The sequence below is a fragment of the Neodiprion lecontei genome, chromosome 3 (genome assembly GCF_021901455.1).
Source record: "Neodiprion lecontei isolate iyNeoLeco1 chromosome 3, iyNeoLeco1.1, whole genome shotgun sequence".
NCBI classification, from domain to species: domain Eukaryota; kingdom Metazoa; phylum Arthropoda; class Insecta; order Hymenoptera; family Diprionidae; genus Neodiprion; species Neodiprion lecontei.
In genome coordinates, this window is record NC_060262.1 from 28,628,758 (window position 1) to 28,655,111 (window position 26,354).

Below are 26,354 nucleotides of genomic sequence, written 5' to 3' on the forward strand. Positions count from 1 at the left end.
CTACAACTTTGTATCCAAGCAAAGTTTCACCGTAAATGTATGCTGCGGATACACTGATATGAGCCGATGGTACAATTTATATGGAAAGAATGGCTACAATCGAACCTCAGGGGGTCTGGGATCCAGAGTGAGGGCTAGCGTAGGGAGAGAGAAATTCGCTTGAGACGTTGAAAAGTTAACTGTACTGGCCAACGGTGAGAATATTGGCCAAGCCTGCACAACTGGTCTTGAATGGCGTCACTGGGACCAGTCCTTATTTGTACCGTCTTTACGTCATTAGTTATTATCATAGGATCGGTGGGAATCTAGTCAGCAATGGATCGCGTATCATCTTACAGGTTATACTATGTACTTATTGTCCATAACGTGTTAGTTACGCGAAAAGCAGCGGCCCCAATCCCGCTGACTCCGTGACTTGGATAATTTGGGTGACTCAATAAACCGAGTGAAGCAAGTTGCCCAAGAGAATATTCGGAAAGCCTGCTTACATCGCCGTGTAAAATGAGATGGACACAAAACGATACATAGCCCGAAGGCTTCTGATACTAGAATAGTTGGCTCTCTGTTCGATGGACCAACAGTTCTTCTCGGAAGGGAGTCCGGCCTTCCTATCTCCCTCTTTCTCTTCTTCTGCCTTACCCAGTCGTACTCTCTTTCTCGTTCTCTCCATTGCCTTTTCTCCCGGGCCCTCGTTACTTCTTGAGTAACCTGACCACGGTGGCTCTAGTTGAAAAGACATGGGAGCAGACGAGGAATATTTATATTAAACAAACAAACATACATGTGCGTAAAAAGGAGTTCGACCCTGTTGACGGACGATCATTTAAGCGCGAGATTAAGGCATCCGATTGAGTGAAGAAAAGAGAAAAAGAGGACGGGGAAAAGTATCTTTTGAATTTCTTCGTTCTTCGTAGGGCCCCGCGTGATCAAAACTTGTTTATATCTTGAGATGTTTTTAGTGAGTCTAGGAGTAATGGTGGGTACGTCAAATCTTTCACGTCATCCCTCCTTCATGCGGTGACTGTCGTGAATTCTAATTACTTACGAGGATCTAAATGGATTCGTTTTCCTGCCGCAGTAGTCTTTATCCCACAAGCGCGTTTAACCGGGCACAGAAGCGTCGTTTAAAGTATCGTTATGCATTTTAAGGACATGCCTACTTCTCGCCATGCAGCTAACGTGCGGTCAGATTTGTTGGCAGGTTTCTCGTCATTTCTAAAGACACTGCAACAAGAGCAACGTACCGGCAACTCGGCAGGATCGAATGTTCTTCGTGCGGTGTCAATGAGTAACGACAATAAATTACCTTATAATACGACGATTAGAAAACAGCACTCATTGTATATAGATTCAAATACTTTATTATTGACACTTGGGCACGTAGTTCGCGCGTTCCGAACGTGACGTAAATTTCTACGAGGTTCCCAGACCTATTCACACTGGGGAATCTGTTCGTTCCTTCTCGGCGTTGTTACCTTCAATTTAAAAGTCAACGGCATCGGCTCCGTCTGCCTGTATGTACGTGAATACACAAATGTATAAATCTCTACGTTTTACACGATACGTTTATATCGTACACGTGCGAAAACATGTACTTTTGGGATATTGTACAAACAGGTAATCCTTTTCAGTAATCTCCCGGCGTATATTTTCCTTCCATCAATTCGTTGTTAGATAATATGAATTCGAAACGTGACCGTGATACGTTCTCTCATAGTTCTCATCCATTCGGATGCCCATTCGGGCCTCATGGTCCCGAGTTTCGGGCGGGGGTACCGTGAGAGACTTTATAGGCCCGATGTCACCTACGCGCGCCGAATTTTATTAAGCCTTTGGCACGCATTTTTGCAATTCTCGGACGAGTGTAAGCTTAAGTGATACCCGTGTCCTGCGATGGTAAAATTGCTGACACGTCATAAAGTTGCCATACGTGCTTCTTTAAAATGCGGTGAAAAAAGAAGTAACATCACAGTCAAATTCCTTCGATCCTGAGGGTTAAACGAAGAAAAATTGCCGCGAACAGAAGATGAAACGATTGATGCGACAATTGAAGGTTTTTTTTTCTCGTATTAATGATTACTTGCGACTAATCCATACAGGCAGGATAGATAGTAAAAACGTATGTAACGCGTGTGCAAATTGACTCTTGGTATGAAGATTGATTCAATGATTCCAATTTACGGTATGTGTGACCTTTGTAGCAGCTTCGATATGAGATATTACCTTCCACCTCGTTCGTACATGCAAATACATGAACGTCAACGCGTAACGCGCTATCGCGTCAGGCAGGTATGGCCGTTCAGTATTATAGGTATTTACCTACGTACCCAGCGCGTTAAGAAACGAAGAAATAAAATGTTTTCACTTACGGTTTATTACCTACGATACAAGCCGTTTCGCAATTAAAACCCCATTTCTACACGTTGCCTCGGTCGATTTGCAAGAGTATGACCGTAATGCTGCTAGGTATATCAGCTATACTCGAACACGTGATATCTACGAGTAGCTATAGAAGTTATCTGCACGAAGGGCTCAGAGGCTGAAGATCAGTTTGTAAAATTTATTGTACAGTCGATTTATACCTAGATCCTCGTTATACTCACGCCTATGGGATATGTAGTATCAGGGTGCAAAATAACTCGCCTTATAAAATGGAACATGTGCGAATAATGCTGGATGATCGGTTCTACACCGGTTGTATTTATCGCTAGGTATGTCAAGCAAAGCGTATTTAATTAAATGGAAACGTGACCTCATTGCGTCCTTCTTTAAAACCCTCATTGGTACTAATTAATGACGTATTGCTCCATAATCGCATCCCGCGTTGAATCACAGCTGCACAGCAAACCCCCGGTTGCACCGGTGCGCTTGATACAAGTGACGGGCGTGTAATTGAGGAAAGGAATGTTGGAACTTGGCCAACAGGATGAAATTTATTCACGGAAACCTTTGTGCTGCGGCAGTTTGCTCGAAAGCCTGGAAGACTAGTTATACGCATGCTAATGATAACCATACAGATATACATAGCACACGCTCGGCTTGCCACCAGAAGATGGAAATACAAGTTACTCTCGTCAAGCAACGAAATTGGTGGAACCCCGTCATTCACGGAACATGCACCACCAGTTCCTAAGGTGATTGGATAGCCGAATAGATAAACAAAAGTCGTACAATGCGTATTTGGTAAATTATTATGCAGAATCGTAGCGCTAGCTACGAAGATCCTTTTGAAAGCACAAGAATGGGAAATACCAAAATTATAAACAGAAGCCTATATATCGTGGCTTCGTTCCAAATCGCTTCAAAATCGTTCAAAATCCAGTAGATTCGTTCGATTTTACTCTACGATGGTTAATTTCATTCGCAAGATTATTTACTACGAATTCACTGAAACATTGTATATAATGTTGGCTTTGTGAAGTAATTGTAATTCTACAACGTTACATCGATATTGATTATGACAAACAACTGGCAATGTCGAGTTGACTTCTGAAACAAAAAAATTCGTTCTGTTTTCCTAATTATCCCCCTTAACTTGCTCCGATCTCCACCAGATTACCGGTCAAAAGTGTATGTAGCGTGCAAACCGGGAGAGGAACGATGTTGCATCTTGTATCGAGGATCTCCGACGGCAGTAACCGAATAATAAGAAATGGTGAGTAAAAAAAGTGAGTTAAATACGGGAACGCGTAATCTTTTCGGACTTTGGATCGAGCGAACGCGAGGCGGTAGGCGGACGGAGGCAAGGCTGGTCCTGACTGGGCCTGACCAGGCCCCGGGGCCCGGGAGCCTTGTATGAAGGGGACGCCGGTCGAACCGAGCGGTGAGACGATGTGGCGGGGTCCGGGGGGGGGCATCAGGCCGCTCATCCGATCAAACATGATCGTACAAATAGAGAAGTAGTCGTGTCAAGCCAGAGCCATAGCCCCATCTTTATCGCACGTCTGTTTCTTCTCTTGACTTGGTGGATACGGGAAGAGTGAGAAGGAGAGACCTCGTTCAACCCTCGGCCTGCAGTCTGAACCTTGAATCGCCCCGAAGTTCGAAAAGTTTGGGGTATACGGTATGTGTATAGAATACATCGCTCATCCTTCGTTCAAACGCAAAGCGAAGTATCCCGTCAGACGTTTCGAAGAATCAGCCAGAAAACGAATGGTCAATCTGAAATCTCGATACCCTTTTCAACTCGCGTACAATTTTGCGGATGATGCGGTAAACCTGGCGAATAATAGTGAAGGATGGTCAAGGTCGTGCAGCTCTCCCCCCTCTCTCTCTCTGGTCATTGAAGCACAGGTCACACGTGAGTAAACGGAATAATTCGGGTAGACGTATATCGCGAAGCGGCGAAAAATAAGTCTGTATCCGTACGAATCTATACTCCTTGAAAAGATGCACGGGTTTAATCGTGAGCGTGTATGTATATTGCCGGCGATGTGATCGTTGCTCTCTTTTTCTCCGAATTTCAATCTCTCAAAAAAAGGATGTAACGCCGTCCGTCTGGAATTCGTAATTAGATTTAAATTCTTCGGCGGTAGAATACGAGAGGAGAGAGCGAGAGTCCTGGCGCGGCCCGCTGAGGAGGCGGTCATCGTACGCGTAACTTGGCGAGCTGTTTGCATGCGGGGCGCGCTGTTATAGACGTCTTTCAAGGTGACGCTGTGTGTCCATGAGATGGTCACGTTTCAGTCGTACTGTGCCCGTATACCCTGTAACCAGCTACTTAGAAATCGATACGAAAATCTGGAGAGTTTTTCGACTACACCTTTATATTTCCTTGCTTACTGAACCTGGAGGTGCGTAAAAGTAATTCAAAAATCATGCGCAGGACGGAGAGCTTCCCGTCGCTGAACGCGGGGGGAGAAATTCCTCTACGGATTCTAAAGGCTCCCCTTTTCTCTCTCTCTCTCTATATCTCTCTCCGAGTCTCGTCTTATCTTCCTCTCCCTCTCGTGAGTTCTGGACCTCGTCTCGAACCTATACACGACACACAGTCCCGCCTATATAGGTGATCTATCTACATGGCTGCAAGGCGCGGGTATACATATATACGTATAACACATGTGTCTCTTGCCGGGCGAGATACACACGCTTGAAGTGTTCGCCGCTCGCGCGTGCGCGTGAATGCGTGGCCGTGATAGTGCGAGCGAAGCTGTCAGTTTGACATATGTAGCTCTGTCTACCCGGCGCGATAAAATTCAGGTAAATCGTAGAATTCTGCATGTATAACCTCAGAGATTTACGGGCTGTTCCACTCGTGTACGCGCGCCGCCGAGTCGGTTGAATATTCGCTGTTCTTGCACGCTGCTGCTGTTGCAGCTCTTGCCGCGGTGCACCAGCAGATAATAGCAAATATCCTGGGCAAGTTCTCGACCCGGTAATAGCGCGCTAATTTCACCCCGACGGTCGTAACCCTCTATTATTTATGGAAATGACTGTGTCGATGCTCGGGCTCTCATTTCTTTTCTCTACTTTTTTTGCTCATGTCTTTTTTTCTTTGCGTGTTATGCTGATACTGGAAATCTCTCACAATTATCGTACAATGGAACTATCAATAAGGATAAGTGAAAGTTTATTCAATTTAAAAACGGATCAACTAATCGAATAGTTCTACTGTTCTGACTTACGTTATACTGGTTGAGAAGCAGACTATAACTATATCGAAAGAAGGTATGTAATTGCCTGGTTATAAATTTTGCACTCACAATTAGTTAGGAACAAGAATAATAGAGTCATTAACCAGTGAATAATATTCCGTGTAATTAATTGTTTCACAGATTTTTTCTTGCGACAATGCGCGTACATGTCGTGGAATTTTTCGTTCGGATCGCGACACGCGAAATTTCTATTTTGACATAACTTTTGCAGGTAAGTTACAGCATTCCTGAAGACGTACCGTGACCAGTTGCAGTTGGTAATCCGACACCGGGCGAGTGACCCGACTGCAGCAGCGATCGTTCGTCACCCTTGCCGCAGACGAGGCGCGGTAACAAAACAGTGACACCTTTTAGGTGGGTACATATTGAGGGATCCGAGTATCGGAGGACGGTCTTCTTACTCGTTGCATAAATTTTCCGTAAATATACGTGGACACATGTACATATACGTGTAAGGTTGACGACCGGGTCGTCGTCACTTGACCCAACGTGTGGTTGGCTCCCTTTCGTCGGTCGGTGATCGAAGGTATAAAGTATAACTCAATACTCCTCCGGTATCAAGATGATATTTGAGAGAAAATATGCACAAGCGAAAGCGAGGTGAAGCTTTCGTGACGCAGGCGTCGTGGGGCTTCTCGAGGATGGTGATGCAGGGAACGTTAAAAGTTTTAATTACTTTGATACGAGAAACAAGCCGAGAGAGGCACGCCGAGTGGCTGCGATCCGACTGCCGCGCGGGGGCAAAAGAAGGTGCAAATATAATCGGCGAAGACATGGACGCAGATGCATTTGCTCAAGCCAATGTGTATCGAACTATTTAATTAAACTGGATACTCAGTTGCGGCGAGGCTGCAGTTTCATGCCGCCTGAGCATGCGATCTTAAACAAGTGGCGCATACTATTAGGCGCATACCGTGTCTTCGTTTATGTGGGACTATGAAACCAGTCTGCATCAAGATGTCGAACAAGGTGTGCGCCACGATGTTTATGTTACGCGTTGCTCCCTATCTTATCACGAGATTAACTGTCTCTATAGATGTCGTCACAAAACGATGTATATACGTTGAATGAGGAGATGTTTGCGGGTGGGACGGTAGTGGTAGACCAGGTCTTTTGATGAGTAGTAAAATTTTATTTCTCTCACCATAATATATGGTTTATTTCCGAATCAGTCATAACGCTCACTTTTTTGACATGAAAAACGGGACGAACGTGACATGTTATTCCCTCTTTGCTTTGTTCCTTCATCTTCGTGGAAAAAGTAGAACTATTCTCCCGCATTTACGGGAATGGAAAAATTAATTTTTCAGTTTTTCTGATTTTCTCTCTTTCTTTTCCATTTTGAAATACATCTCTCTCTATTATTATAAACTTTCAATAATATTATAGTTATCAGACTGATAGATTACACTTGCAATTACACATAAAAGGAAAACACTTTATGACCCAAAACGATTAGCGTATACACTTATACACGTTGTATTGTATACATGTATATTGTAGCGTTGTAAATGCGAACGGGATCCCTGAGTAAGAAAATCATCATTCGACGTGGCGTTCTCCCACGGTTCTTCAAGTTACGCGCAAAACACCTTGCCGAAAGCCTTGCGCGATATCAACATCTCACACAATTCATCGTACGCAAAATCATCCAGCGTTTAATTCTTGATATTCAACATTCATCTTTATAATTAGCATGTACGGGGTATTTGGCATTCCTCCACAACTTGACCAATCCAGAACTGAAATGATTTGTCACACGTCTTCTGACAATAACAGTTCGACGGTATTCCTTGCAGTGACAAGTTGAGGATGGCAGCTCGCTAGCGAAATAACATGCGAACGAGTGGGTAGAGATTACTATCGAATTACGTGCGGATTTTGATTCGAATATATAACATACGGATTTACAAGATGACAAACGATAAATTATGGAGACACGGCTGTGTAGGTGCAATCCTCGGCCTTTCTAATCGCGGTCTCTCTAACGCCCTGGGAATCGCGTTGACAGTACACCAAAACGAGCATTAAAAGTTATAGAACGTGAAACGCGCGGTGAGACGTCAAAGAGCACAAATAAAATGCCTCTGTCAAAATTCATGCCCAAGATATTGATAATGATCTATGAAAAATGATTAGTAAAAAACAAATAAGTCCAATAGGGTAAAAAATTGAAGTCGAAGCGTAGGATTTAACGGTATGAAATAAGAATCGAAGAAGGTTACTGTACTATTTGCACTGCGAGTATACGTGGTAATGCGATCGATCCGTCGTCTTCCTTTAAATGTTGACAAGAAAAATATTCATTCAACCTGCATTCTGTGGTTTCGACCAATCCGAAAAGTAAACTGGATTGTTTTTGAAAATTTTTTTCAACATGATGCGAACGCAAACGACCCCTGCCTGCATCACGGTTAATTTTCGCGATCGCTCCAAGGTACCAGTCCATTCTACTGCAGAGTTTACTATAAATTTTCGAACTGCAATCAGCCGCAGGTCTGGGCAATAATAATCTCTGACGAAGAAGTACATGCAGAGTAATCCCACGAAATCGTTTTGAGCTTGCGCGGTGCAATCGAGCCGCGACAGAAACGGTAAAGTCAACTATTAGACCGCGGCGCGCATGAAAGATATATATCTTATTGTCTTTTAACGGACTGACAGAATTATTGTGTGCTTTAGCTACGGGGCCCGAAGGCACGTTATGTATCGGGTGACTCAGTGGTTCGACCCCTGATAGAGACCGGGAATACGGCTCTCCCTACGGGGGGAGAATGGGACTCACTTCGTGCATGACCCACGGAAACCCCCGCTGTGCGACGCGATCCGATCGTCTGATCCCCGACCGCGCTGACGGAGATACCATCTCTTCGTGGTCCATGGCCTCCGCCTCACATAGTCTTCTACGTTACGTACACGCACACGGACCCACGTGCATCTCTTTCTGGACCACGTTTGTGTGCACAAGCCCCAGTGTGTGCCCTCCGCCTCCCTATATATAATAGGAATCTATCTGTCCCGCTGCATATTATTACACAGTTGCGCTTACTACCTTTGCTTTTACCTATTAAAAACGGATATCCAAACAGATAATATGGTATTAGGGCCGAGCTGGGTTCTCGAAGGTGAACCCTTACGTACCACCGCGGCACGGTGAACGCGGTTACTACGGTCTTGCATGAGCTACCTGTAGGTTATTAGTTTCAAGATTTCTTTTCCGAGCCAGCTATGGAACGTTCCTCTTATATGAAAGTGTAGGGATATCGCAGCTTTGGGGAGTTTTCTGCTCGCATTAGGTACACATATGCACGTATGTCAGTTACATTTTACCGATTGACTTGTCTTTTAATCGCCACTTATAATGTCGTAAAAGTCAGGATCTCAGGGACGTCGCGTCTCATTGTTCAGATACAATCGAAATAAAAGTGGTTATCGTCCGAGGAATCAGATCTACCGCTCTGCTTGGATTATTTACGATGTCTCCGTCTCTATGCTGCGTTCACATAGAACAGATGCCTCTATTGGAAAGCTCTCTGATGTAGAACATTTTAACACGTGTCAACGTTGAGTAAAGACATCTCGGAAACGCGTAATTAAGAACGGAGATCAAAAGAAAATTTAGAGGTAAATTGACCTATAACATTCAAAGAGAAGTTTCGCCCTTCTCCTGCTCGACGTCCCGGTTCCTCGAAAATTATTACTTCGGTACTTGGAGAATTTTGCCAGTCACTATCCGTCTTGCTGGGCTTGATCACGATTCCATAACTTTTAATCATACGAATCGAGGATGACAACGACGTGTTATTTATAAGGGACCGGTTTAACGGTATATCCGGTGATTGTTGGCAAGGAATAGATATCCCGCGTGCGACGCCGAGTACAGGTGTCGATTTGTCACCCTGTTCAAGGCACACTGTGAACAAAAAACGGTTATCCGATGCCCTTATAAAAGGTGATTGCTCGCGGAAGTTACAGAGAAATGTAAGTACAGTATGTTGAGCTGTAACCCAGCGTACCGTTGGCCGTTCGTCAACGATCAAGATCCGATCGAAAATTATTCCACGGTGTAACGTGCCTCGAAGCGGCAAATGGATTTCATCTAATTTGGATCGCTCTGTAGCGCATCGTGCACGCACGCTCGGTCTATACAAGCAACGAAGGAGACGGAATATGTACGTATAGAGAGAGAGAGAGAGAGAGAGAGAGAGAGAGAGAGAGAGAGAGAGAGAGAGAGAGAGAGAGAGAGAGAGAGAGAGAGAGAGAGGGAGGGAGCGGATGGAGGGGACGAACGAGATCGAGAGGAGCAGACGAACCAGACCCGAGGAATGAATAAATAAATTTCTAAAAGTCGAGCCTGATTGGTTGTCGGGGTCAAGCGCGTCGATGCGACGGCGGTGGCGGCGCCGCGGTATTTCGCCCGGAACAAATCCCGCAGGCCGCCAAAGCGGGCGTCCGTCTGTCCCCTTCGCGCTATCGCTTTCTCCCTCGTCCCGTTCTAAGTTTCATTATAGCTTCAATCTAATTCATCCACGGTAACTTGATTCGAACGGGACTCAATTCGATTTACGCAACGATAAGAATTCCTTTTGATTGTTGAGCGCGGGCACCGAGTCCGATTGTTGAATAAAGAGGTGGACCAACGATTGCCAAACCCTTGGCTCTCTTCCGTGAGGCAGAGGCCGCGGCGCCGAGGAGGATCAGAGACGGGCAAACAAAAGAACGAAGCAGATATCGGGAACGAAGAGAACGGATAATAAGATAACCGAGTCACCTGGCGGAATTAAGCGTTAGAGAGATGCCTCCGGATCGGATAGAATTAGTTGCGGAATCGGACGGTGGGAGGGGAAATATAATTAACAACGCTCCCGACATCGTGTAATTATATCGAGATGCATTTCAGGAATGCGTGTCCCCTCTTCGGGGGACCAGTCTCAGCGATGTTTTCAGTTTTATATACATACGTAGAATGCAGTTTGGCACGAGCAAGTATCGCCGCGGCGCGGTGTCCCTTGCCAACGAGGACAGCCTCTCGATGACCCGGCCAAGAGGATGAGGATGAGGACGAGGGTGAGGGTGAGGGTGAGGATCAGGATGGGGAGGAGCGGAGGGAGGTAACGGAAGATACAGGTCCTGGCGTACGGAGGAATCGGGTGAAAGAGGGAACTTAAGAGGAGGGGGAATGTTGTCTGCGCCGAAGGAAGCGAACCAGCCACGAAGCAAACCTATGATCACGTCATTAATTTGAGGAGGCCCGCCACCGCTACCGGACCACGCCGCATCGCTCGCCGAACCGTGCGAGCAAACTTTGTAATACTTTACAGGCAATCTGTGGAATCTTGAAATTATACGGGGCAGCCCAGGGCTGATAGCCAGAGCGCTTTGCCGCGGAGTTTTGTCGTGCAAAAGCCTGGACCAATCGTTACGTAATTTGATAATTTTCAAGTAATTTCCCTCCGGCAGATAATTTTTAGTCAATATTACGAGACCTCTGACCGCCGGCCGAACTATCATCTCGGCACAATGATCCTTCGTCGCCGTTGTCGAGGTGAAACGATAACCTTACGGTGTGCTGTGCGCGGTAAACACGATTGGCAACGTTATCCTGAAAAATTAGAGACTCCCGGCGAGCTTCTGGAATTAGGTAATCACAGAAGGTTTTTCACCTGGTGGGTTAAAAACTCGCAAGATTATTGACACGTCTTGCTTGGAAACCCGCATCGGAATCGCAAATCTCATAGAGAAACTATATCGTTAGTTTCGCATACTCTGGAAGATTTTCAAGTAGACGTTTGATATTCGAAATACAAATGTAAATATTACAACAGTCGATGTGCATGGATTGTGATTGAATTAGCATGCTATTTGTGAATTGAACAGGCACAGTTCCGTGAGATAGAAGCGTCGTTGTAGAATCGTCGACAATGTAAAACAATGGCAAGTACCCTCGATAATAAAAATATTTACCGTTTGCGATTGTTACAGGAGTCATAAACCGACTAATTTGCAAGCCTATATAACCGTACCTATCGTAAGACACATCCGTACTTTCGCTATTTTGTAGACCAGTTGCCATTCGGTGCATTGTTTCAAACAGACTTCTTGCCAGAGTATAAATACGGTATCGTTACCGTCACAGGGAGCTATGTATGCTATTGCACGCTTATTTCAGAATACTTGAATATTAACCAGCACGTGAACTGTTTCAATCAATTCGCTTCTTGGTGATTATTTTTTTTGTCTTTTTGCTATTGTACACACGTTAAAGTGTCGTGCACCGCTGATCCGCGTCGAATGTCAATAATTCGAAGCCGGTTCAAACTGTTAAATGAAATTCCCAGATTGCAGACCTCAGGTCTTTCTTATACTGTAACTGCAGCAATCGGAGCTTTTACGCGTAATTATTGGCGTGGTGTTTGTCATTCAGTTCGGCCGAAGTAGGCACGTATGTTGTATACATCCCGAGACTAATCGTAAAGACAATTGAGTAGAACGATGTAAGCGGAAAAAGGAGTTGTTAAAATTCGCTACAGGTATAATACACGTATAGTGCGTTCAATGGTCGTGGAAGCTGATAAAGAGCTGTGCGTATTATATAGATAGAAATGAGAGAAACGTCAGGAGTGTAAAAAAGCAAGTCATTCGTTTATTATACAGATCGTATTGGCGTGCCGTATCGCCGCCGGTTCAAAACGCGTTTGGCAAAGGTTTAAAGTTTATATCTCTGGTCGTAACTACTCGTAGTTTCCACGCGCCGGCCCGAAGGCAACTTCTCAGGCTTATAATATACCGGAGCTCTGATCCCTTTACTTTTTAACGATTCCTCGTGCGTAAACACTGCCTCCCTCAAGCGGCTATCACCGACTCCGAACAGGAAAACAGCTGCACTGCCATATTACCCTGTCACGCATTCGCCCAGCTACGCCTATCATGCGTATGGGCATCGAATTGCGGATCAGTTATTTTGGGATAAGATGTGGCTCTACGTCATAACCGGCAACAGGGATTAGAGGATGAAACGTTGGATAATTTAGAGGTGAAAGAGGATGTCCCCACGGCGGCGTTATACCGCAATTTCACATTTTATATTTCGTTGGATAAGAATGAGAGTCCCATGCAGACGGAGAAAGAGAAACCGCAAAGAGGGATTGCAAACTTTTTTAAACGCGGTTGGCCTGCCACCGAAGGAGAAGTTGCTTGTTTTTCATTCAGGGTTAGTCGTTCACTCTCTCGTAAATTAATATTCATTTCGTCGTCAAGCTCCGAGAGGATACCACGCGGTCGGACGAGACCGGCAGTTTTTGAAATTTCGTATCTACCGCTGATCGCTGCAGGATGAACCGCTTTGTCGAGCTCTGTTATACGCATTACTACCTTACATCCTTTGACTTTGATCAAACCGGCAAATAATTCTGACCAAATTTTCACGATCAACAGTTGATACGGGCTTTTCCCAATGCCGGTAGGGAACGCGCATCGCATGTGCGAAACGCATTTGTACGTATGTAGATGTAAACTGTAGCGTGCGGCTTTTGTTTCACTCAAACTTTTCGCCCGTGTACCGTATGCATACCCACGTGGGATTTCATTGGTTCCATTGTTTCTGATCTCAGGGTTGTACTCTTATCGATTTGCAATAAATAATACGCTTGGTCAGTTCGCGTTTCTCGCCAGGGCCGCCCAACCGCACCACAATCAAGCTCCGCGCTTCCGAGAGAAAGTTGCGGCGCGGTTGTTACGCGATACATATATCCATCGATCCACCACCCGTATCATTATAACCATGAGCAAACATCTTCTAACCTTCTATGCATCGGCGAGAATGGGCCGTCATGTACCTATATACCTATACACCACCCGTAATATAGGCGCGGTGTAATCAATCGTGTGCGCGAAGGGTTCGCCTTATATACATATAAGTAATATTGTAGCTGTGTGCGTAACTTGACAAACCCGTTGCCTACGGTGCCGTTCAAATACTGTATATTTTACGTACACGCGACGAAATATCGCTGCACGTACACGTTATTATTATAACCGCTACAATGGGTGAGTGAATTTGTGACCGGGCTGCGCACGCGAGCAGTTACAAGTCCATTTTCTACTTTGCCAATCTAGACCGCAACGCCGCGCTTTGACTGGACGTTTACACCGCTGTATCGTCCGGACCGAAAATAGACTTCAGTCACGGCAGATGCTCCAGCTGTGGATAATTGCACACTGCTTAGGAAGGGCCTCGGTCGTAATTTCAACACCGTTTTTAACCAGCCCTTCGTGTCCGCGGGATACGACAATGGGCTATTGGCTTTGGATAGAAATTTAACTTAAATGTCGAGAGAAATCCAGCACAATCATACATCATACATACACAGCATTAAAGCTCGAAACCAAATTTTGGATGTTCGGACGTTCGGATGTTCAGAAAGTGACGTCACCCAAAATTTTTTTTCTCTTGACGTTATCGATCTATATAGACGAAAATCAGCTAGTCGAATTCCTCAGTCTGGAAACAACCGCGCAGTAGAGCGGACGGATGAGAATCGCGCTCCGCAGATTTCGAGTATCGCGTTCTCTACCTCCTGGATTCTACGCTCCGGGTCCGCTTCCTGGTACAACTCGGGTTCCAGGACAAGCGCTCCGTAGTTTCTGCACTCCAGGTCCGTTACCTGGTGAAACTCGACTTCCAGGACAAGTGCCTCGTGGTTCCTGATCTTCAGGTACGCTACCTAGTGAAACTTGACTTTCAGGATAAGCGCTCCGTGGTTCCTGCGGTCCAGGTCCGCTTCCTGGTGATACTCGACTTCCAGGACAAGCGCTCCGTAGTTCTGGCTATCCAGGTCTTTGATCTGGTGACTTTTGACCTTCAGGACTAATTTTCCGTGGTTCTGGCTGTCCAGGTTCTTGACCTGGTGACTTTTGATCAAGCGCTGCGTAGTTTCTGCACTCCAGGTCCGCTTCCTGGTGAAACTCGACTTCCAGGACAAGCGCTCCGTGGTTCCTGCGCTCCAGGTCCTTCACCTGATGAATTGCGACTTCCAGTTCCTCTACCTGGTGAATTTCGACCTTCAGGACCGGAGTTCCTGCGCCGCGGGTGATTTACCTGATGAATTACAACTTCCAAGTCCTGTACCTGATGAATTTTGACTTCCAGGACCAGCGCTCCATTGTTCCTGCGTTTCAGGTCCTTTACCTGGTGAATTTCGACCTCCAGGACGAGTGATCCGTAGTTCCTGCTCCGTGCAGTGAGCAGTGAGGGCCTGAGGTATCTCATTAATCTCGTATCATCTGGTAAAACACTGATAACGAGTAAGCAAGCGCAGCGAGCGAACCTTACGCGTGGGTATACATACCTATATTATAATCTATGACGAATAGATACCTGCTTATTTGTGATTGAGTATTATATTTTCCAGAAATTAAGAACGATTTCTCAGAAGTGACCAGCCATCTCTGAGAAATTAGGTATATTTTTATATTGCAGCGTGACTCGGCGGATTGAGCGCGCTAATGTCAACATTTCGCAGGGACCAAGATGGCCTTCGTAAACCGAATTGCAAATTGTAGAAAAGCTTATGGTGCACCAGTTCAGTTAACGTGGAGAAAGTCTACGTGTACGGTTGTATGGTGAAACTGTCGAAGTCTGACGACTCTTTAACGATCGAATTCTTCCGGTTTCTCGAGAATGGCGCCGTGCGTTGTTGCAGAGGTTGAAAAATAGTGCGCGACATTTCCAGATGACAATCAGCGGACAAGTCGATCTATGCAGAAGAGGATGCTCCCGGAAATTGGGAAACTGGGTACAGTGTATGCGCACTTGCTTATGCAGCGATTCGTTACGATTCGATTAGTGCTTCGTGTAAGGTTATCCCTAGGGATGGTTATGATTCGGACGGACCTTTTTTACTGATCAAACCGGACATGTTCGGCACCACCGAGCCTCACTCGCCTGCTAAGCTCGGATTGAACAGAGATCCCCTTCAGTACGGTTTGAGAAAGCTTTTAGGTAATTAAAACACAATTTATTGACACGACGCCTGGGACTAGTGTGAAGTATAAACTGTTACATCTCTCACTTGACCTGCGAGTACGTGTAATAAATCTGAAAATTTTCAACAAACGTCTTCCCAAATTTGCGTTTGTATAGCTTGTATATTAATCCTCGTAACACGTATCCAGGATTTACGCCGAAAGATTGCTGGATTGTGAGTTACAATGGCTGTAGTGAAAAGGTTTAAAAATCTCTGTGTTACCCGATTTCGGTTTATTCTAATGCGCTATAAATCCGAGATATTTATGGGCTTCGTATAATAATTCACCAAGAGTATCTCATCTCTTTCTCGCTTGATTTTCAGGCTTCGAACGAGGACGCGTGTTTGTGGGGTGAGCTGGCCTATGATGGTTGCAGTTGGTATTCATCCAATGGGAGTGGCACTCCGGTGGTCAGTAGGCGCGACTATCGCACGCGTGTTTCTAGTCTTTTCGTGTTTGATCATAGCAAACAAACAGGGCACGTTCTGTGTTCAAATAATCCCAGACTACCGACCCGTCGCTACCGTCCAGCGGTATCAACCTCAAATATTAATTCATCCTTGGAGTAATATTTGCAAGCAGTTATTGCACGAAAATATTGCATCCGCGTAACATTTTTTCTCCACAAAATTGCACGGTTATACCGTCGCGTATCCCGCTCAGATCGTAGTAGGCGCAATGTAGACATCGCAGTAAAGACGATCGTGGTATTCAAAGCAACGGCAGTTCCGCGGATGATTTATCAAAATTATAATGCGACACTGATTTCAATGAGCCTGGGCCAAGTGTGTACCGCGCGTTAATGATTTTTGCACAAATCCTGACAGCCGCAATGTGACACTTGATTAATTTCGGCAATTAATTCTGCGCGCTGCAGTGCATTATATTCTGACAGAAATTGATCAGAGCCAAGTAGGGTATAATATACCGCACGACTCGCCGAACGACCGTAAGAATTGTTATGGAAATTTGGCATGTGTCACCGTATTTGAGCGAGGATTTATAGCAATATCACTCCTGCATTCTTGGGCCTTATACTTTTTGCGGTTGAACCCGACGTGTTTGCCTCCCGCGGGTTTGCTGCGCGAAAGATTTGCAGTGCTTTCCACGAAACTTTTGCATTTTATACTCCATGCCTGGAGCCCGCATTCATGCAGCTCTCACGAAAACCACAGTGAAAAATGCCTCTCGAGAATTCAAATGGTTTTTGTCTTCAATTCCCTATAAATCGATTCATCTTTGGGTGTGTAATATACGTATGTATGTATATACTGTATATACGTATAAGACTCGCAGCCGTTATCTTCATCGCACTCCTCGACTCCGGGTTTGACAGTGAGTAAGCTGAGCCTCGGCTCTGTCGCGACAATTTATATACATATAGGTACAGATGGCACCGTTTTGTCGAAAGTCAAACTATCCCAGAAAGAGTATTAGTTACACTAATTTCTTCGTATAAATCTGAATCATCGGCTCATCAATTGACGCGGGCTTTGAAGTTTGCCGAATTTTTTCATACCGCTGATCATTGGGATATACTTACACATTATCCATTCTTTCTGGTTTCAGGTAATCACTCGACTACACGCGCCAGCTAATTTCTACGCAGGATGCAATTTGACGCCAATAGCGCTGTCTCGGAATAGCGCTGCACTCGTCGATCATTGTTCTCTCCCGGTTGTTAACTACCTAACAAGAAATCAGCGCTGACATTAGCGGGTCGTTCGATCATCCACTTTCTAATCTAAATCGTAGCAGGCATGCGGGACGGAATTACGTCGCGCTAAACGACCCAACAGCGTCGCAACGACACGACGATTGCAGGCTTAACTCGCTTGCGCCAAGCTCGCAGGAAGCAGACTCACGATCAGCGACGGGGTTGAGGAATGTCCAAGTGCCAGACCCAGCATATCCCTGAAGTCCCTGCTCCGCCAGCATGGATCGGGTGGCATGGGAGCTGAGCAAGGCTTTCGAAGAGCTCGAAGGAGAGCGAGGCGTGGAAGGGGAGAAGCGGCAGAGGAGGGAAACCCAAAGCACCAGCAGCAGAAGAAGACGAAGAAGAAGAAGAAGAAGACGAAAAATCAAGGCAAGGGTGTAAATCATAATATGTAAATCCGTGTGATTTTGTCTGGCTCTGAACTGGCTGGTACCTAGTCCTCGGCACTCTGTCCGCCGCCACTCGACGCGAACTTCAGAGAACTCCGAAGTCTCGACGACGACGGTTCGTCTCTCGTACTTCGCTCTCTCTGTCCGCGTCTTTCCCTCCTTCTCTTTTTCCTGCCGTATATGTGTATCACAGAGTCAAGTACGCGATGGGGACTCTGTAACTTGCGCTGGAGGCCTCCTATCATGTGCCAGCTCCAGGAGCGCGGAGAGCGAATAGAACGTAGGTGAGGGGCAGGAAAAGCTCTTGTACGGCGCATTCCAGCCATTCTGAAATATTCGTGTGTTTAATTTTACAAATATCAATTTTTCAAGTATTGCTGCACAGGTGTACAGGGACGGAGCTGAAACCCTTCATGACGAGTTGCCATTCAACGCTGCGCCGGTGGCAACGATGACGATGATTATTCTTTGTTGATTTAATAACAAAGATGCAGCGTTGGCATTGTTGTTTTAGGTGCGGGGTAGAGGGTGGTAAGTGGAAGAAGCCGTGGGGAAGAGATCCGAACAAATATTTGAATTTCCACCTAGTGTTCAAGAGGTGGAGGAGGGGCCGAGACGAGCGTCCATGACGAGATTCAACTTCGTTATAATACGTCAGGCTCGTTCGGTTCTACCTCTGGCGTTTATTACTGCTGTCCGATTCCTCTCTATTTCTCTTTTCCCCACTATGCACCAATTCCCCCAGTGATATTCAGAATCGATGTTTAATCTCAAATGCGGAGGTAATTTTTTGTAGACGCCGTCTGCCATGGTGAAGAAGATAAAAAGCAAAAAAATATTTCGATCGCACCTACGAGGTAGCCTCGCATATATGTATACCGCGCAAATATCTCGTTTCGTTCTCGCGGTTTCGGACATTCCGGGATGGAATTCTTGGTCGGTTCGGTGGTCCGTTTTTACCCGTCGCTAGACATAGTCAAAGGCACGGTATAAAGGGTAGACGGTGGAATTCAGCCTCTCAGCTTGAGACCGGGGGCCTTGGGACGCGAGCCGCGAGCCGCGCGTTTCTCGACTCGGAAGACCTACGCGGGATGCCTCGCCTCGGTCACTCCGGATTGATCTCGGCGCGGCTCCTCTTCCCGTCTCGACTCCCGCGGGAACCGAGAGGAGCGAGCGAGCCTCCTGCTCGCCGTAGGGCTAACAGACTGTCCGGCGATCCCGGTCGGCCCGAGACGCACGCCAGGCCATCTCCGTGGCTCTCTTCCCGGTCGGTCAGCATCCGTGCGCAACACGGAGATGCAAGCTTACATATACCTGCATCGCATCCTCCTTCGGCCACAGCCTCTCCTAACTGCACTCTCGGAGCGCGTTGCATGCATGTACCTGTGCGCGGCGTTGCCGTGTCCCTTTGTCGAGAGCCGACAACGGTGCGACCGGCGCGAGACTCACGGATGGACCGACCGGTCGACTCGATCCAGGCTAAACGGACCCGCTCCGCAGCATCGCTCGCCGCCGATCATCGACCAGCAACGCCGAAAGTAAGAACAACGGAATCGGCGTCCCGGTCCAGGGAAGTCGAGAGGAAGACGCGCTTCCGCGTCTTCCCTGTAAAAGAGGCGGTGATACTCGTCTGCTTATCGCATCCTTCTTATTGCGTCAGACCCGCTCCCGGCGAGTCGGTCACTCCTCGAGGTATGAGGTACGAATCGACGTTCTTCCTTCGCGACGCAAGCCGGCGAGTTTCCTCGTTCGGTCTACGGTGACGACGTCGGCGACGCTGTCGTCTTGCGGAAATCGGCACCTCGCCGCGGCGTCGCGACGCCCGACCCTCCCGATCGTTCTAGCTCCTGCATTTCCAACCGGGCCCACCGGCCCCTCTGTACGTACCTATATCTATACCGAGAGCGCGATTAACTTGCCTTCTCGCCGAGAATAGAACTCGGTGGTAACACACTCCCATGCAACAGCCTGGCGAAAGAGCAGCGTGCGTAGGCTGTGAGCTATTCGTGTTTCCGGGGTGGTGCCTTGCAGCTATTTTGTATACGTACATCGCCACACGCGCCCGTCACGTGCGCGCGTGTATTCGTACACCTTTCGTCGCACACTCTCACCCGCAGCGTATCTCCGCCGCGGTTCATGCTCATCTATTATTCTCGGTTTTACAATCGGATGCAAGAAATGCGAAACGTCGAACCGCGATCGCAACTCTTGCATCATTCACAACGGCCTGATGCTGGGATGCAGGAATGGATTCCGTTCCGTACCATTCGTTCATTTATTTTCAAAATCAATTATGTTTCGACAGAGGTGGGCAGCTGAATTGAATAACGATCGTCAACACCCGTTACTCACACCGACGTACCTACCCCACACACGCGTACAGTTGGGTACGTTTGAATATATATATATATATATATATTGGAATGTAGGTCAGGACAGTGAAAAATTAAGATGTGCAGGTGCACTTTTCGAAGGAAAATAGGTTTCTCTATTTCATCATTTAGTTTGTTATACTGGCAAGTTGAGATGTTTGACTAATTATTAAAAAAAAAAAAATCCAAGCATATTTTGAACTAATTTTTTTTCATTACAAACGCTGCATTTTCTGTAGTCATTAAATATGGCGAAATTATATAACATAATTTCGACCTCTACGTCCTACGCAAAATTTTTAAATTTTTAAATTTCATTCTTGTTGTTTCCATGTTCTTCACAATTTCTGTGGTATAAGATACTCGCTCGTGCTGCACAGCAAAAAAGTGACGCACCGTCTCAACGAAAGTGGATGAAAAAACAAGAAGAACAAGAAAATATGTGTTAATATTTGGCGAAGGGAAGATTTTTGCTACGTTAGCGACGACTAAATTGTTTTGCGAGCTGAGCAACAGGTTCGGTACATCAGCGAACTAATTTTACCGAATACGCGCATCCGTGTGTACGTATGATGTACATACTTGCAAGATTCTCGTTAACTCGGCAAAAATTTTCTGCCGTGAATATGTTAACACCTTTTTGTTCGGTAGAAGTTTCTCCTTTTTTCACACGTGTTTCCTTAATATATACCTTCGAGAGCTGCAAAAATTTTCCGACTTTTTGCCATTTTATCGACGCCTTTGTAGCGGAGCTATTGCATGGTAGGGAACGGACTGCTACTTTGCCTCAGAGGTCAAGTTTCGGCTGAAACCGCAAATTCCGATCGAGGGCAAAAAAATTGATATTGAACGAAATGTGAAGAGTAATATTTTTGAGAGTAGATTCAATAGTGTTGCGGTCCATTTATTCGAACCTTGAGCATAAAGTTTTTTCAGTTTTTCTATCTATTTTATCCATACATAATTTTTTAGCGAGACACTCGTAACATCTATGTTTATGCATGATGATAATAATAATAATAATCACTGCCAACACCAGAGAGATATGTGAGAGAATTTTTTTTCTCACATAAGTTAAGATTTTCATCAGTTTGACTAATTGATTGCATTTCTGTTGCACAAGGCAAACGTAATATTGGCGTTAGTTATCGCTTTCCGTAATTAGCAATCCTGCAAGGAGCGTTGAGGAATATCGACGGTTGTAACAATAAATTTCAGTGTGCATTGAATAAATTATTTTACTGTCCGAGGCGAACAGCGGTGGTTGCGGAGCCTGGTGCGAGAGTTGTGATAGGTTACCACGGGTGGCTGGCTCGACTTGTCAGTTTCGATTTGATGGTGGAATATCCAGAGAGAAGAGACTTCTCTGCAGGTGAAATTACACCTATCTCTTAATGTGTTTAAAGCCGCAGTTCAAGCAAATAGGTAAAATGTCCCCGCGTCGAGAGTGTTGAGGAAAGAATAAGATAAAAATCACATCGGAGAAGTGTATTTATAAGAATCCCGAAAGTCACGGGAGGCGGAGAATTAATGCGAGCGCAGCTGAATTGAATAGAGGTGGAATTTATTATCATTCGGAAAGCATAATGCCGTTAATCATGACCGACAGGTATCGTATAGGTATTTTCTCATGAAAAATATGACAAAGTTGGAGAGATGGATACCGGGGGGCCCATGTTACACTATATGTACCCCAGAGTCCTTGGCTCTTGGTTTCCGTCTAGCTGCAGCGCGGAGACCTTAGTTGGGCCCTAGGGCCTCAAAAATATCGTATATCGTACTCGCCGCGTACACGTTTAACGCATGGAAATATTAGAAAGGACAGAGTGATACCCGAAGGTGAAGGACCTTCGCCCCGAGAGGCGAAGACTGTCAAGTGCACAAGACTGTCTACCGACAAACTCACCGACGGACGTGCGGTCAGCGCCTGTCTGTCCGCACCTTGTCCGTCTTCATTGCGCTCAAATTCTAATTAAAACTTTATAACCAACGCTATAGTTCTCTTAAGACTCGGCTTATCTCACCCTCCGTGCTTCATTATTATACCACACCGCTTCAATTCGACCAGTGACAGCAACAAATTCTACTTTGACGCACGGGCCCTTAACCTGGAATATAATACGAACGTCCGGGAAGGGTCGCTTCGAATCCTTATACTCTGTGCGGGTGTATTTTTTGATTTATCGTCTTATTCCCGGACGAATGAAACACTTCGTTCATCTTGGGGGTGACGAGAATGGCGTGAGAGAACGTGCGTGTATTCACTCGGAATAATCAAGCATGTGTTCGATCGTTTAAAACCAGACTGAAGTCGCAGTTGCGAATGAACCGTCTCTTATACAACTGAAAATGATCGCTGAGTGAACAGGAATAAGAGTCACGCCAACTTGTCGACTGTTATTGCTGAGTAGGAAATTTTTAAAGTCAATGAAACTCGTTAAGAACCTATATAACGGCTTACTCAATGCCCGAGTGAATGTACAAGTCTCTCGTTCAAGCGGATAAGACGAAATACCTACAACTAGCGAAATATCTGGAATTTCGAATACGCGATGTCCGCGTCCAAGATCGCAAATGAGATGGATAATTGTGACGCATAATCGCACGGGCCTAGAACGACCCTCCTGGGCGTTCTGTTGTAGTGTTTTACGCGTGTGCAGCGGTCGAGTATTATGGGTATAATAATGAACCGGGCGGTGAGGCTTTAGCTTTAGTGCGTGTAGACATGCATACTCATACAGCCCCGCGATAAGGGACTTGAACAAGAATGTCATTTGAGCAAAAGATTTTAATAGAATCGTCGTGGGTACACGGGAGTTCCGCTAGGCCGCTGCTTGTTAAACAGGCTCTTTAATGCGTCTGGCAAATCGCAGACCGCCAGCCCCCATATATGTATGTGCGCATACATGCAGGACTAGCTGCGCTACGCGATGAACGATTCCCTGCACCCTTTAGTCACTGCCCACCTAGCCGGCGAACGCCGTTAATTAAATCTCTCCTATTGAATGCTTAATTTACAGTCGACGAGCAATTTCCATGGGTAGCGAAGGCGTCGATTGCTCGCGCAAGACCCCCAGAGATACGAGCTGTGTACATATGCATATGTATACATTTACCGGCGGGAGACGCTTCTTGAACGGTAGAAGAAAAACTTGCCTATATTTTCTTTTGTTGTTCACGTATATATGCAGCAGGTATAACGCGTCTCTTGTATACCCCACGTGGAACAACGTCCGCGGTTAAGACGCGATGCCATTTTACGCCCGCGGTATATAGATCAACGTGCGTTATAACTGCCCACAGACGCATGTCTTGCTCGAAACGTGGGGGATTTCAATGGGAGTGCGCTTACAGTGCGGGAGACTTTGATATACCAGCTCTGCCGACGTATGCGCGTACCCTACAACGCGTCAGTCTTATTTACGGAAGAGCTTTGACCGCGAGACGAACGTTAGCCACTCTTCGGCGGCTGTTGAGCAAGATGCAGCTTATATAGGTTATTACGTATAAATATTTTCGCTACGACCGCGCGGAAGAGAGCGAATCTCTCTTGTATCGCTGAAGCATATGCTTCTGGCAAATTTCCCAACTATAGTCGCTTGTAATGCCCCGGCTAAACTTTCTCTCGGCCCTCTCCGGTATAGGCAGGGTCGAACGAACCTCGCGGCTGCTGCAGTCCTTTTATACCCGATGCCTACGTGCGATCCGTCAAAATGAAATACACACGTGCATAATCTGAAATTTATATCGACTATCGTGCGATTCGACAAATTTATGCAATCGACTGATTGCAGGAACGAGCGTGCTACAACATATCCTACGTATTTATATCCGTATTACGGACAAATTTTTCCCCGTCTTATTCCCGTCCGGGCTAATCGAATGAAATTATGATCTGACGCGCGCCGGGCCCCAATGATCCTTAACGAGATATCCGAGCGTTGAACGCCTATCCGATATTAGCCATTGAATGCGTGACAATTAGACTCAGGGGCAAATACGTAGTTAAATTAAATGAGAGGGCATGCTTGACCCCTCGACTTTCTAGCACGTTGCCAGCTGCTGCAGGCTCGTGTTTGTGTTATCGACGTCGTTGTCGGTGGGTACCTGTAAGGTGAATGTCGATGCCTGTGTGAAGTAGCCGATACCGGTAGGTAGAAAGAACACGTGAGAAATAGAGTTTTATGAATTGGACAGCATATCGCCACAACGTGATAAAGAAAAAGACGCACACAGGTATAGCTGGCCATAATTTTACACTCAAATGTCGATATAATAGCTGTTAAATCTGTCGAATTACCATTATTTTTCCATACCTGTTGAAGATATCTGAATATTATATACCTCTGTATGCTGTTTCATGTTAATTTCGATATTTATATCGCTTGTATTACACGATCAAGATATGCGATTCTTAATCGAATAAGATGTGTTTAAAGCAGGAATACTACCGGCCTCGTAAGCACGCAGAAAATAAAAATTTTCGATTCGTTCATTTTCATTCTAACGGCTAATTTTAAGACAGTCCGCATGCCGCTACCTGCACAGACCTATTTTTGCGCTGCTTCGTTCAGCCGTACATTTTTATCATAATTGCATGTGAATTTTTTCAAGCCATTATAATAAGCCAACAGAGGTTCTTTCACTCATTCATTACCTGTATAATGGATTGTCTAATTATTCGTCAAAGTTTTTTTTCTTCTATTTACATTACATGGCATAAGTTTCGTTGGATATACTATATCATATCTACAGGTACGTGTGTCGAATTACAACGGCATTCACGCCAATGCCAGATATCCGAGGGGTGGAAGATTGTCCGGGTCGATGGTTCGGAGCCGGGCGGTTCGATGGGGGAAGCTGCAGGTAATATTTGGAGAATAATTTGATTCTAGAATTCACCATGGTGTATGGGGAATTGTTTGCCGACTAGGCGTTGTGTTGAGGGGGAGTCCTCGTGCCCGTATATAACAGAATAGCCCCGCGTCTTCTATAAGATCAATGGCGTACCTAAGAGGAATCTTGTGCGTGTGTGTGTATTGTACACACGAATTCACTTCCAATTTGTCTCAAGTCCTCAGAGCTGCTGTATTGCGTAAGGAACCGGATATACGGAATGAAAATAACTCAAGATATCCAGTGACAGCTTTGTCAGCTACAAGGGGCGTATGCCGATTGAAAAAAAAATAAAATAAATAAATAAAAAGTAATTAACCGTCATTATCACGAACCTAGAATTAAATTCGGACCGCCCATACAGTCAATAGTGGATCGATTATTATACACTCGAAAGTTTATCGGTTTAAATAGTCGCGATTTTTTGGGTGCAAATATGATAAATACTCTGCAATTGGCTGATTGATTTTGTGGCAAGATATTTGAGACGGAATTTTTGAAATTTAATGCCTGGTCAGTGGTCCGATTTTTCATCCTCGTTGCAGACACTACTGTGTATATATATATGTGTGTGTAAGATGTGTGTATATATATGTAAGACGCAAGTCTTATAGTGTCAGCAACCGGCCGCCTCTATTAATGAGTCGATTCTCTACGCCCCGGGTTTCTTTTTTTCTCTTCTTCCACTCCCTTTTTTCTTTTTCTTCTTTCTCCGCCGTCTCTTGCTTCTGATTTTTTCCCCCGGCCGCGTCTCTTACACTCCGACACTCTTCTTCGGGCCTCAAGACCCACTTTGTTGATCGCTTTTGTTGCTCGCGTTGTTCCCCCCCATATCTCGCTTGAGCTCGGCGGCTACGCGTATTGTGCGTCTCGGGCGATATTCTCGTACCTACGCCCACGAGCCGCCATCGAACGAGAGAGGAAGAGAGCGTGAGAGAACATATATATATATATATATATATATATCTATGTAGAGAGAATGAGAGAGAGAGAGAAAGAGATGGCGATATTCACCTCACCTACACGACGGAGTTCGATGGTAAAACCCTATTGACGAACTTCACCGCAAAGAGATTGCCTTTTGGTTGCTTTTCACTCTTAAAATTGGTTCACACGTGATTCGGAAAATTGGTAAATTGGAAACTCCCCAACGGTCAGCGGTGATGCTGGATGCCGATAGCTCGAGCAGATGTTCTCCGATCGAAGAGATACACGGGCCGTATGTAGGTACTGCACAAGGTATGTCGAATGTACGAACGTATGCCCGAACAATACGTGGGTGGATAGATGAAAGAGAACT

The 26,354-nt window shown here is 45.7% G+C and overlaps 1 protein-coding gene and 1 long non-coding RNA gene across 2 annotated transcripts in view; one reads left to right on the forward strand and one right to left on the reverse strand.

The window, feature by feature from the left end:
• LOC107216624 (cadherin-related tumor suppressor) overlaps window positions 1-26,354 on the reverse strand; it is an 87,781-nt gene that overhangs the window by 31,207 nt on the left and 30,220 nt on the right. The window lies entirely within an intron of this gene.
• LOC124293581 overlaps window positions 24,850-26,354 on the forward strand; it is a 39,121-nt gene continuing 37,616 nt past the window's right edge. The window contains exon 1 of the long non-coding RNA XR_006903451.1: window positions 24,850-25,024. This is a non-coding gene — a long non-coding RNA (uncharacterized LOC124293581). The remainder of the gene's footprint in view (window positions 25,025-26,354) is intronic.